Source organism: Cryptomeria japonica, chromosome 1 (genome assembly GCF_030272615.1).
Source record: "Cryptomeria japonica chromosome 1, Sugi_1.0, whole genome shotgun sequence".
In the NCBI taxonomy this organism is placed as follows: Eukaryota; Viridiplantae; Streptophyta; class Pinopsida; order Cupressales; family Cupressaceae; genus Cryptomeria; species Cryptomeria japonica.
The window spans coordinates 601,444,572-601,455,049 of record NC_081405.1 but is presented as its reverse complement, the minus strand read 5'-3'; positions in this window follow the sequence as shown (position 1 = coordinate 601,455,049).

Sequence of the window (10,478 nt, the reverse complement as noted above, 5' to 3'; positions counted from 1 at the left end):
TTGGACACCTCAATTTGACCAAACCAAGCAAGAAATGTCTCTTATAGAGATTTTCGCTCTAGACCCTTTGGAAGGGTCAGGAGCGAAATTCTCCATTTGGGCTAAATCCTTCATTTTTTTCAGTTCAAAACAACCTCAAGAGGCAAAAGCAAGTTATTCTTCTTCCATCCATGTCAAAAAACTTGACCTTCTTCAATGCAAAATAAGAGCCTTTGGGAATTTCGCTCTGGACCCTTTGGAAGGGTCAGGAGCGAAATTTCCCTTTTGGTCCAAAATCCTTCATTTCTCAACGCTTTCAAACACTTCAAAGGCAACAAGAATGTTGTGATGTCCCCATAATAGTTATTGATATCTGAATATACTTATGTAATCGATGATCACATGTTTATCATGGAAAACATTGTTTATACATAAAGTTGCTAATGTAATATACTCCCACCCATTACATTAATAACTAATCACTGATAGAAGACGCCTCTACATTAAGATGCGTTTCTTATTAGAGTCATGACTTATGAAGAAGTCATGGGAATTCATATATCTTAAGGATGATACCAACTCTTATCTGTAACTAACAAATGAACAAGATAGAACAATTACACAAGACAAAAACAAATTGTTAATCCTTAATATGAATGTAGTCGGAAGGTTGTATGAATGAATAGGGAAAGGCCTGTGTAAAACCATCGGGCCTCTATCCCAAGATGGGTAGAGGTCAGCGACCCGTGTAAGTCCTTGAGGGTATAGACCCAAGATTGGTAAGGGCTTGGATCTGTAAACTTTGAGGGAACCTATTGTAGTTGGTCTCTAAGCGCTTTGGTAACATATGTAAACCCTTCTCCCTTAAAACTGAAATAGTAGCAAGGTTTGATATTGTTGACGTGTATTTTGTACACAATCATACACAGAATAAAATACCCAAGGGTACCTTATCCTCTCTTGAATAAAATCTCTAACTGCTGAAGATATCGCAAGAAGGATCAGTTAGGGTGACTTCAATGTTCTTTTAAGTAGGGTCTCTACGTGTGGATAAGCACCAGTGGCCGTTGTGATTGCTGTTTCATCAAGGGGTCTTACGCCAAATCCGAACTGCAGGAACAGGGTTTCCTAATACTAACAAGCTCTCAAAAAGATCAAAAGAGTAGGGCTTGCAAGAGATAAAGTCTAATCTAATCCTAAGAATGACTTAATGTGGACGAGACTTGGTAAGATTCTACCAACTTCAATATTGTCATAAAGTAACAACTCAATTGAAATTGATGCGATCTTCTAAGGTAACAAATGATTTTTCAATTCATCAAGGATCATAAACACTACCACGAAGGCACATGTCCAAGATACAACAATGATTGAAAGTTTAAGTGATTCAAGTTGATCCAGTTGACCACGCAAGGCGTTCCTACAATCAGTAAGAAGCTAGTGGTTTGGAAAGTGAACCTCACCGACGATCAAGTCCAACACTTTGTCCTTCAAATTAAAACACTATTTTGATTGAGAATGATTCAAGAAAACGAGCAACCATGAAGATAACCACAAGAATTGCAATAAAACACCATAACTTCAATATTTTATTGATCTCAAAGCCATCATGAACAACAATTGTTTGAAATTCCTTCTTCAAAGCTCAATCTTGCTACAAAATACTTGCTTCTATCATATTGCTAATCTCTAATCACTAATGCTGACATCTAATCTCTAGTTTCTAGTTACAAAATGAAAAGAAATGAGGGTATATATAGCATCCTCAATTACAATGAATGGTCCAGATCAAAATAAGATCAATGGACAAGATTATGACACCTAAACCCTAATTAGGGTTTATTACAAATAGCCCCCTTTTTACTGAACAATATTAAATGCATAGCCAAATATTAAATTTGGCATGAAAATCTAGGAGACATAGACCAATGAAAATTAAGGTGCCACATCATCTATAACAACCTCTCATCTAGAATCTTATTCCCTTTCCAATGCTCTTTTTTAGCATATGCAATGAATCTAGACACGATTCCTTCGATCTTAGCAATTGGAATCTCGGGAAGATTCTTCATTCGTTCTTCTAAGTGGATGACCTGATCGAAAGCCCTGAGAAGAGCAGCGTCCCATTTAGGTTCAAGTTCCTTGGTCTTCTCAATCAGGAGCATGGTAGCAAACATCTGGTCCCGTTGCTCATCTGTAATAATATTCTCATCTTTGCAAAAGATGACCTTGACTCTATCTTCTAATTCTTGCAAATCCACATCTGTCTCAACTTTGATCCTCCTGCCAAGAATAGTACGTAGTACCTCAAACACTCTGTCCTGGATCGGGTGGATAACCTCCTCAACATGATTGCATCTAGTACTGATGTCTTTGAAGAGAACTTCCTTCATCTGGAGTAAAGTCGACCATTGAAGTAAACCATGAGGTCCTCCATCCATTATCTTTTCTTGCACTAGGACCTTCCTTGATGTTTGTCTGATTACTTGCAGGACAGGAATGATAACATCTTTAGTATGAGCAAAGGCAGCTACCGTTATCATCAAGTTGTGGATGACCTCAAGAACTTGAATAGCTCGATGAATGGTCTGCATCATCCTTGTTGCAAATTCAATAGCAACTGTATGGGATTTGTCAATCCATGAGCTCATAAGCTGAACCAAACTCCTGACTCTCTCTGCCTCGCCAACTGATTCGAGGGGAAGTGCCTGCGCAGGAGATACTGCTGGATCCTGACGCCTCAAAGGCTGATTGAGATGGCTAAAGTAGCCTCTCCAAGCACTGACCTCTCGCTCAAGCTTCCTATTCTTTTCCATTTCTTCTCTAAGCTTGTCCTTAAGTGCCTCAAATGAATCAGTGGCATCATCCAACGTCTGCTCGGCTGTGAGTGGACTAAGCTCAAATGTCTCTACATCAAATTCCTCTGCGAGGATCTCACCTTCATACTTGTCCACCGCTGGTGTAGCTATCTGTAATTTCTTGGATCCTGTCTCATCTCTGATCATCTTGGACATCTTAGTGGCTTTCCTCTTTTCTGTCACTCCCTGAGAATTTCCAACAAGGCTCTCTAAATCAATCACATTATCTTCGTCCTCGATCACAATCACCCTTGTTAGTCTCTCCTTTAATCAATCTGGAATGGCAGATCTTGTTTCTCTAACCTGTATCTCATTAGGCAATGTTTCTTCTTCTCTGAGAGGAGATGTTACTTCATTTTCTTCCTTACCTTCATGTAGCTCATTAGCTTGGAGAGACCCACTTGGTAACCTTCGAGGTGCCTGTCCTTCTTTATCGTTCTGTACCATTGATTCCATAGACTCCTCTATCTCAAGTGTCCTCTTCTCAGGTCGAGAAGATGTGCCGGATGAACGATCTTGATTGGCCTCTAGCTTCTTCTTGGAAGATTCTCTTTTCTCAGGTCTCTCTTTCCTCTTCGAGCCTCTTGAATGGGGATTGCCCTCACTTACACTTCGAAGGTTGCCTTCGCTTGCATTTCTGGGATTAGGATTACCCTCACTTACACTTGCTCCTCCTTCAACTGGTCTCTCTTCCAAAGTGAAAGTCATAGATATGCCTTGCTCTCTCAACTTCTGATGCTGCACATCAACCCATCTGCGAGTACAAGACAAGACTGGAGCCATCAAAGCATCTAGATCCACAATCTCGGGTTCATTCCAATCTATCCTCACTGATTTGCTTTCTCTATCATAAGATGATTGGAGATGTCTACTACTGTCCTGAGCTTGGTCGGCCACTCTGTAAATTTTGCATTTCCTGATGAAGTCTAAAGGCAATCTAGAATGCATCTTTCTTTTCACTTCAAGGTCATCCAAGAGATTCATCACAAAGTCTTCTATTTGAAACTCATGCTTATATTTTCTTCCGACTCTCTCCTCTATATACCCATATGGATCAAAGCTCTCTCTCAAGGCAAAGAATGAAAATGAATATAAAGCTAACTCTTTCTCTGCATCATCCATGGCTAGAGCATTAGGACATACCTCAACTGAATTCCCTAATATGATAGGCACAGGAACTGCATTTCCATGTCTGTGTCTGAATGCTTTCACATAAGCGGCCAACTGTCTTGTTACCTCAAGTAACACAATTCTGTCCGTCCGATATCTCGGCAACATATAGGGAGGTGAAGGACATCCATGAACTCTAATATATGTAAACTTCTGAAATTGGATGAACCAAGCACCATACCTCTTTACAAGCTCTTGTGCATCCTGAGATAGCCGATTGTGAATCCCGCCTTGCAATATCCTGGTGATGTTCATCGTGAATGTATCATTGACTAACTTGTAGTTACTTCCTGGCGGATGATGCAAGTGAACATAGGAATCAAAAACTCTGACTTCCCTGGGCCCTCTTCCAATCACTCCCCTGTGAGGTAGTCCTGCATACTCAAAGCTCCTGATCAAGGCATATATGATGTATGAACTCATGTGGAAAGACTTGGTAGCCTTCAATCTCCTTAACTGTACGTCCAAGAAATGGCTAATCATTCTAGCCAAATGGATTGTTCCTTTTCCCTGAACTATCACTTGGATGAAGTAGAACATCCACTTCTCAAAATAGAAGGCTTGAGGAGCCCCTGTAACTCGGTTGAGTAATGTTATCAAATCTCTGTACTCCTCCTGGAAGTCGATCCTATGTGGTGTGTTCGGAATCTTGCTCAGGCGAGGACGACTCTTGAGTAACTAGTTCTTATTGATGATGCTTAGGCAAGTGTCTGGATCATCTTCGTACATGGACCTGGCTCCTTCTAAGCTTTTATAAATCATATCTTTATGTTCTGGCAAGTGAAGAGCTTCACTGATAGCTTCCTCTGAAAGATAAGCAAAAGTGTCTCCTTCCTTGGACACTATCGATCTGGACTGTGGATCATAATGGCGAGCACACTCGATCATCAACTCATGGCACTGGATCGCTGGAGGGAAGCCGGCTGCCTTAATGATACCACTTTCAATTATTCTCCTTGCGACAGGTGACGGCTTGCCAATGTAAGGGACCTCTCGAAACTTCTTCGTACTGAAGTTTCCCAGGTTGGTATCTCCAATGTCGCTCCACTTCGACACGATCTTGGTCTCCAATTCTTCGTTCTTCTGATCTTCCTTCATGAGAGCTGGACGACTGGTGGATGCTCCCGCCTTTGGGGTCGCCATTGTAACACCTACACAACATTTCATAATAAGAAATAGATTTTGCAATGTATAAACATAGATTAGATTAAAGATTGAATTTAGGAAACTTCATGATAAGTCTTTGAGTTATCATTTCCTAAATACAATTGAGCTACTGGAAATTCAAAATTTCAAAATTCAAAATTTCAAAATTCAAAATTTAGATCAATATTCAAAATTCAAGACAAGGGAAGACTTCGCCATACCTCACTTGAGAGCTAACTCTTAAAAATGCAAAATAAGGAAATCGCCTAGGCAAAAATCGAAATTTGAAGTATCAATGCGATCCTCCTCTAGCAAAGGCGCCTTCCTTGTTAACTTCGCCAACTTGTGGGGTCTTCAACGTCTTGATGGCAAATTCGCTCCACTTGAACACAAACCAAGTTCGCACTCCCCTTTGAATGGAAATTTCGCACCTCTCCTTGATGAAATTCGCACCTTGTAATTGTCTTCTCCAAATCGCATGCAAAGGATGATTGAATGATGTTTTAAAATGCCATATCACACCCCCTTTATATAAGCGCTTACCCCCTCAATTACCTCTAGGCCGACTTTTGGAAATAAGGCGAAATAAAAACAAATTTTAAATAAAAATCAAGGCCGACTTTTTTAAATATGGAAAATAAAACCCAAGCGCCCCAATTTATTTATTTAAAATAATAATTAATTAATTTAATGCCTTCGTGTTTAATAGTTTCGATTTTTAAAGGCAAAATTAATTAATTAAATGTCTTGTGCGCATATATTAAATGCCCATTTTATCGAAATTTAGCATTTGAAATAATTTGAAAATGATGTTAGCGCCAAAACATGGGAGATGTAAGGGGTACAAACCACATCGCTCTGGTCCCTGGGAGAGGGACAGGAGCGATCTAGCATTTTGCTCTTGAATTTCTCGCCTTTTACGTTCAAAATCACTTCCTCCACGTTGAAACTGGCATCTACATTGGGAATCTCGAGCTTGATCTATTCAATCTTGTAGATGAATGCCTCTTAAGATCATTATCGCCCTGGTCCCTGACTGAGGGACAGGAGCGATCTTGCATTTACTCCTTGGTCTTTGCCTCCTTAATCACCAATTTATATCACAAGGCAAGTAACAACTTTATTCTTTCATTCCACGCATACTTATTTGTCCTTTGCAAAGCAAATTTGATATTTGAGTGAATATCGCCCTGGTACCTTGGTGAGGGACAGGAGCGAACTTTGAATTCTAGCTCAAATTTGTCATCTTTTATCATTAACTCCTTGTTCATCACCTTTCAAATGACATTTCGGATCTTGTGTAACCTTGCTTTGACGTGATCTTTGAAGAAAAATGATTGATTTCATGAATATCGCCCTGGTCCTTGACTGAAGGACAGGAGCGATCTTTAGTCTATGGCGCAAATCCTTCATCATATTGATATCAAATTGTCTTCAAGGCGTAAAATGATGTCCTTTATTCCTTCTTGAACGTATGAAATGGGAATGACATTCAACATTTAAGCACATTTGACTATTTCGCTCTGGTCCCTTAGTGAGGGACAGGAGCGAACTTTCACTTGTAGGCTTGTTCGTGCTTTGCCAACCTTCAAACTTGTTTTCAACGGACTCATTATGCTCCCCTCCATTCATCTTCGACATGAAACTCACTTTAACTTCGTGGGAAATTTGCATAAGGAAGAAATCGCTCTGGTCCCTTGGAGAGGGACAGGAGCGAACTTGGGTGTTTCTATCACTTTTGCGGTCTTCGACACTTTACTTTCTCTTCAAGGCGTTCCAAACATCATTGCCCCCTTGTACCTTGGTCTGGATTCATCAAAAATCGGAAGGGAAGGCAAAATAACTAAGATTTCGCCCTGGTCCTTGACTGAAGGACAGGAGCGAACTTGCATTTGTAGGCTCAATCATTCTTTGCCAATACTTAAAACTATCTTCAATGGATCCGCCATGCTCCCCTTCGTTCACCTTTGACATGGAATTCATTTCAACTTGGCAAGAAATTTGTCTAAGGAAGAAATCGCTCTGGTCCCTTGGAGAGGGACAGGAGCGCCTAGGACAATATGGGCTTCACTTGGCGTTTTACAATCTTCAAATTATCTTCAATGGGTTCGTTACGCCTCCTTTGCTTGCCTCAAACTTAACACTTACTTGATCTTTGCCCAAAACTTGTTTTATAAGGAAAATCGCTCTAGTCCCTGGGAGAGGGACGGGAGCTATCACTAAAATTCGCCCTGGTCCCTGGCAGAGGGACAGGAGCGATTTTGCTTCTAGGGCCAATTTTCCTCATTATGGTACTTTCAAGTTATATTCAACTGATAAGATGTACTTCCTTTGTTCTTCTCAAATCGCGAAATCATTCAAATCTTTCAAGGACAAGGCAATTTTGGATTTCAAGCTCCGGTCCTTCAGTGAGGGACAGGAGCGATTTTTGTCCCTGGCACATTTCCTTGTTTGCAAATTTCTTCAAATTATATTCAATGGACAGAACATGCCCTCCTTTATATCTTCCAATCCAAAAATCGTCTTGATCCTGCAAGGACAGTTGAATTTTGAGAAACAAGCTCCGGTCCTTCAGTGAGGGACAGGAGCGATTTTTGTCCTTGAGGGCAAAAGTTCAGCTTTTCATTGCAAACGGCTAAATCCTGGCGCTCTATCATGTTGATTTCACCTTCCATTGCGTCCTTGACGTTTTAATTTTATCAAAATGAGGTCAAAATGGTCTAAGTGAGTCATTTCGCCCTGGTCCCTGACTGAGGGACAGGAGCGATTTGGCCTTAAACTTCAAAAATTTGCCATTTTCGAATCTCAAAATCCTCAAAGCTTTCCATTTACGTTTGACCGCATCTCCTGGCGACCCTGCACAAGACAAATGAAACAAATTAATAACCAGGATGCATAAAATATCATTTTCGCCCTGGTTCCTAGCTGAGGGACAGGAGCGATTTTGCTTCCACAGGCTAAAATATCAAGATTTTAGGACCTCAGTCACTTCACAAGGCAAAATTAGGTTATTTCCAATGCCTGGGATCAATTATCAAAATTTCCAAAATTTGGCCAAAATCACTCAAACAAAATTTCAAAATTCCATCATCAACACTTAGGCAAAAATTCGGACTTGCATTCAAAATTCCGACTGAACCTAGACAGACTTACTTGACCCCTTGACAACTTACCTTACTTCAAAATTGCATCTTACGAGAGGAAGCTCAACAATCTTCAAAAATGGGCTGGACTCTGGCTTAAAATCATCGAAACGGAAACCCAAAGGCTTAACCCTGGTCCAGACGACTGACTCACCTACTCAAAACCCTAAAAGCAGAGAGAGAAACAGGCAAAACCGAGCAAAAAGAGGGGGTCCCCATTTTAATGGGGCGATGTGTGAAATGGTCACAACAGATATCTATATTAAGAACTTTGAATAATGAAATTAATCAGCTAATGAGGAAAATAGACAAGCACTTGTTAATAACTTATTGAAGAAAATCTATCAATTTTAGTATATTTAAATAGATCAGGTAGGGGACATTACAAATGGTATCAGAGCCTTGATCCTGCCATCCTGCAAGGTAAACATGAATCAATAAAACATTCTAGTTGATAAGAAATAATCTAACGATACATGTATTTGTGTGTATGCTCCGTGTTCGTATATATCCATGTGTATGCTCTGTGTTTGGTTCATGCCTGATATGTTTCCAGCATTTTCATTCCATGTGTGTTTCCAATACCATTTCATATTGGGAGTCATTTTGAACACTCCATGATCATTGCTTGAGGACAAGCAATCTTGGGTGGAGCGGACTGTAATGTCCCCACTTTGAAATAAAATTTAATAATAAAATTAAAATATTTAAAATTAAATTAAAATATAAAATAAAATAATTAAATATAATTAAATATGATTAATTAAAAATTAATTAAGTTAATGAAAAGTCAAAATAAATGAAAGGAAAGGTTGTGACTCCCTCAACAATGAGATATAAAAGGGAGAAGAGAACCTCATTTGAGAGGGGGAATAATTTGGAAATGAGAAGTGCAGGTCTGATTTAAATAATAAGTGTAGATCTGATTATGAAAGGTTGTGTCCCTTTCAAAGGGCAGAAATAATGAAGAGTTGCACTCTTTCAAAGGGTGCTAATGGTGAAAGGGTGCGTCTCTTGCCAAAGGGTATACATGATGAAGAGGTGTGACCTCTCCCTCACATTGAGAGATATAAAGGAAAGGAATCAAAAGCATCTAGTAAGATCACCATTGATCAGATCAGATCAGAATTGTTATCAAGTTACAGCAGTAACATTTGTGTTCTTGGTGGTATGCATGGGGATGTGCTTAATAAGTATGCTTAATATATGAAGCCCAATAATGTTCTTATGCAGAATTAATAGTAATGCTAATATGGACTGCAATATGTATGACGGTCATACTTAATTTCATATATATATTCATAATACATAAGAAATATATATTCTTATAGTCTAAATAATGTTATTACTTTCCATATTTAAGAAGATGGGATTGAGATGTTCCAAAGAGGGGCAGTCTAAATCCAAGCAATAGGTTAAGTCCCAAGATAGGGTGGGGATCAACGACCCATAAGCCTTGAGGGTATAGACCCAAGATAGGTAAGGGCTTGGATCTGTAAACTTTGAGGGAACCTATTGTAGTTGGTCTCTAAGCGCTTTGGTAACATATGTAAACCCTTCTCCCTTAAAACTGAAATAGTAGCAAGGTTTGATATCTATATTAAGAACTTTGAATAATGAAATTAATCAGCTAATGAGGAAAATAGACAAGCACTTGTTAATAACTTATTGAAGAAAATCTATCAATTTTAGTATATTTAAATAGATCAGGTAGGGGACATTACAAATGGTATCAGAGCCTTGATCCTGCCATCCTGCAAGGTAAACATGAATCAATAAAACATTCTAGTTGATAAGAAATAATCTTAAGGATGATACCAACTCTTATCTGTAACTAACAAATGAACAAGATAGAACAATTACATAAGACAAAAACAAATTGTTAATCCTTAATATGAATGTAGTTGGAAGGTTGTATGAATGAATAGGGAAAGGCTTGTGTAAAACCATCGGGCGTCTATCCCAAGATGGGTAGAGGTCAGCGACCCATGTAAGTCCTTGAGGGTGTCGTCCCAAAATTAGGCATGGGCTTGGATCCAAAAACCCTAAGGGAAGTCGTCATGCTGAGGTATCAAAGCGTCCTATTCAAGATCATAATCCTTTCCAAACCTACATTGGTAGTAAGGTTTTTAAGTTGAACTCCATCGTGATGTTAATTTCTATTTCTATTTCTATTTACTTT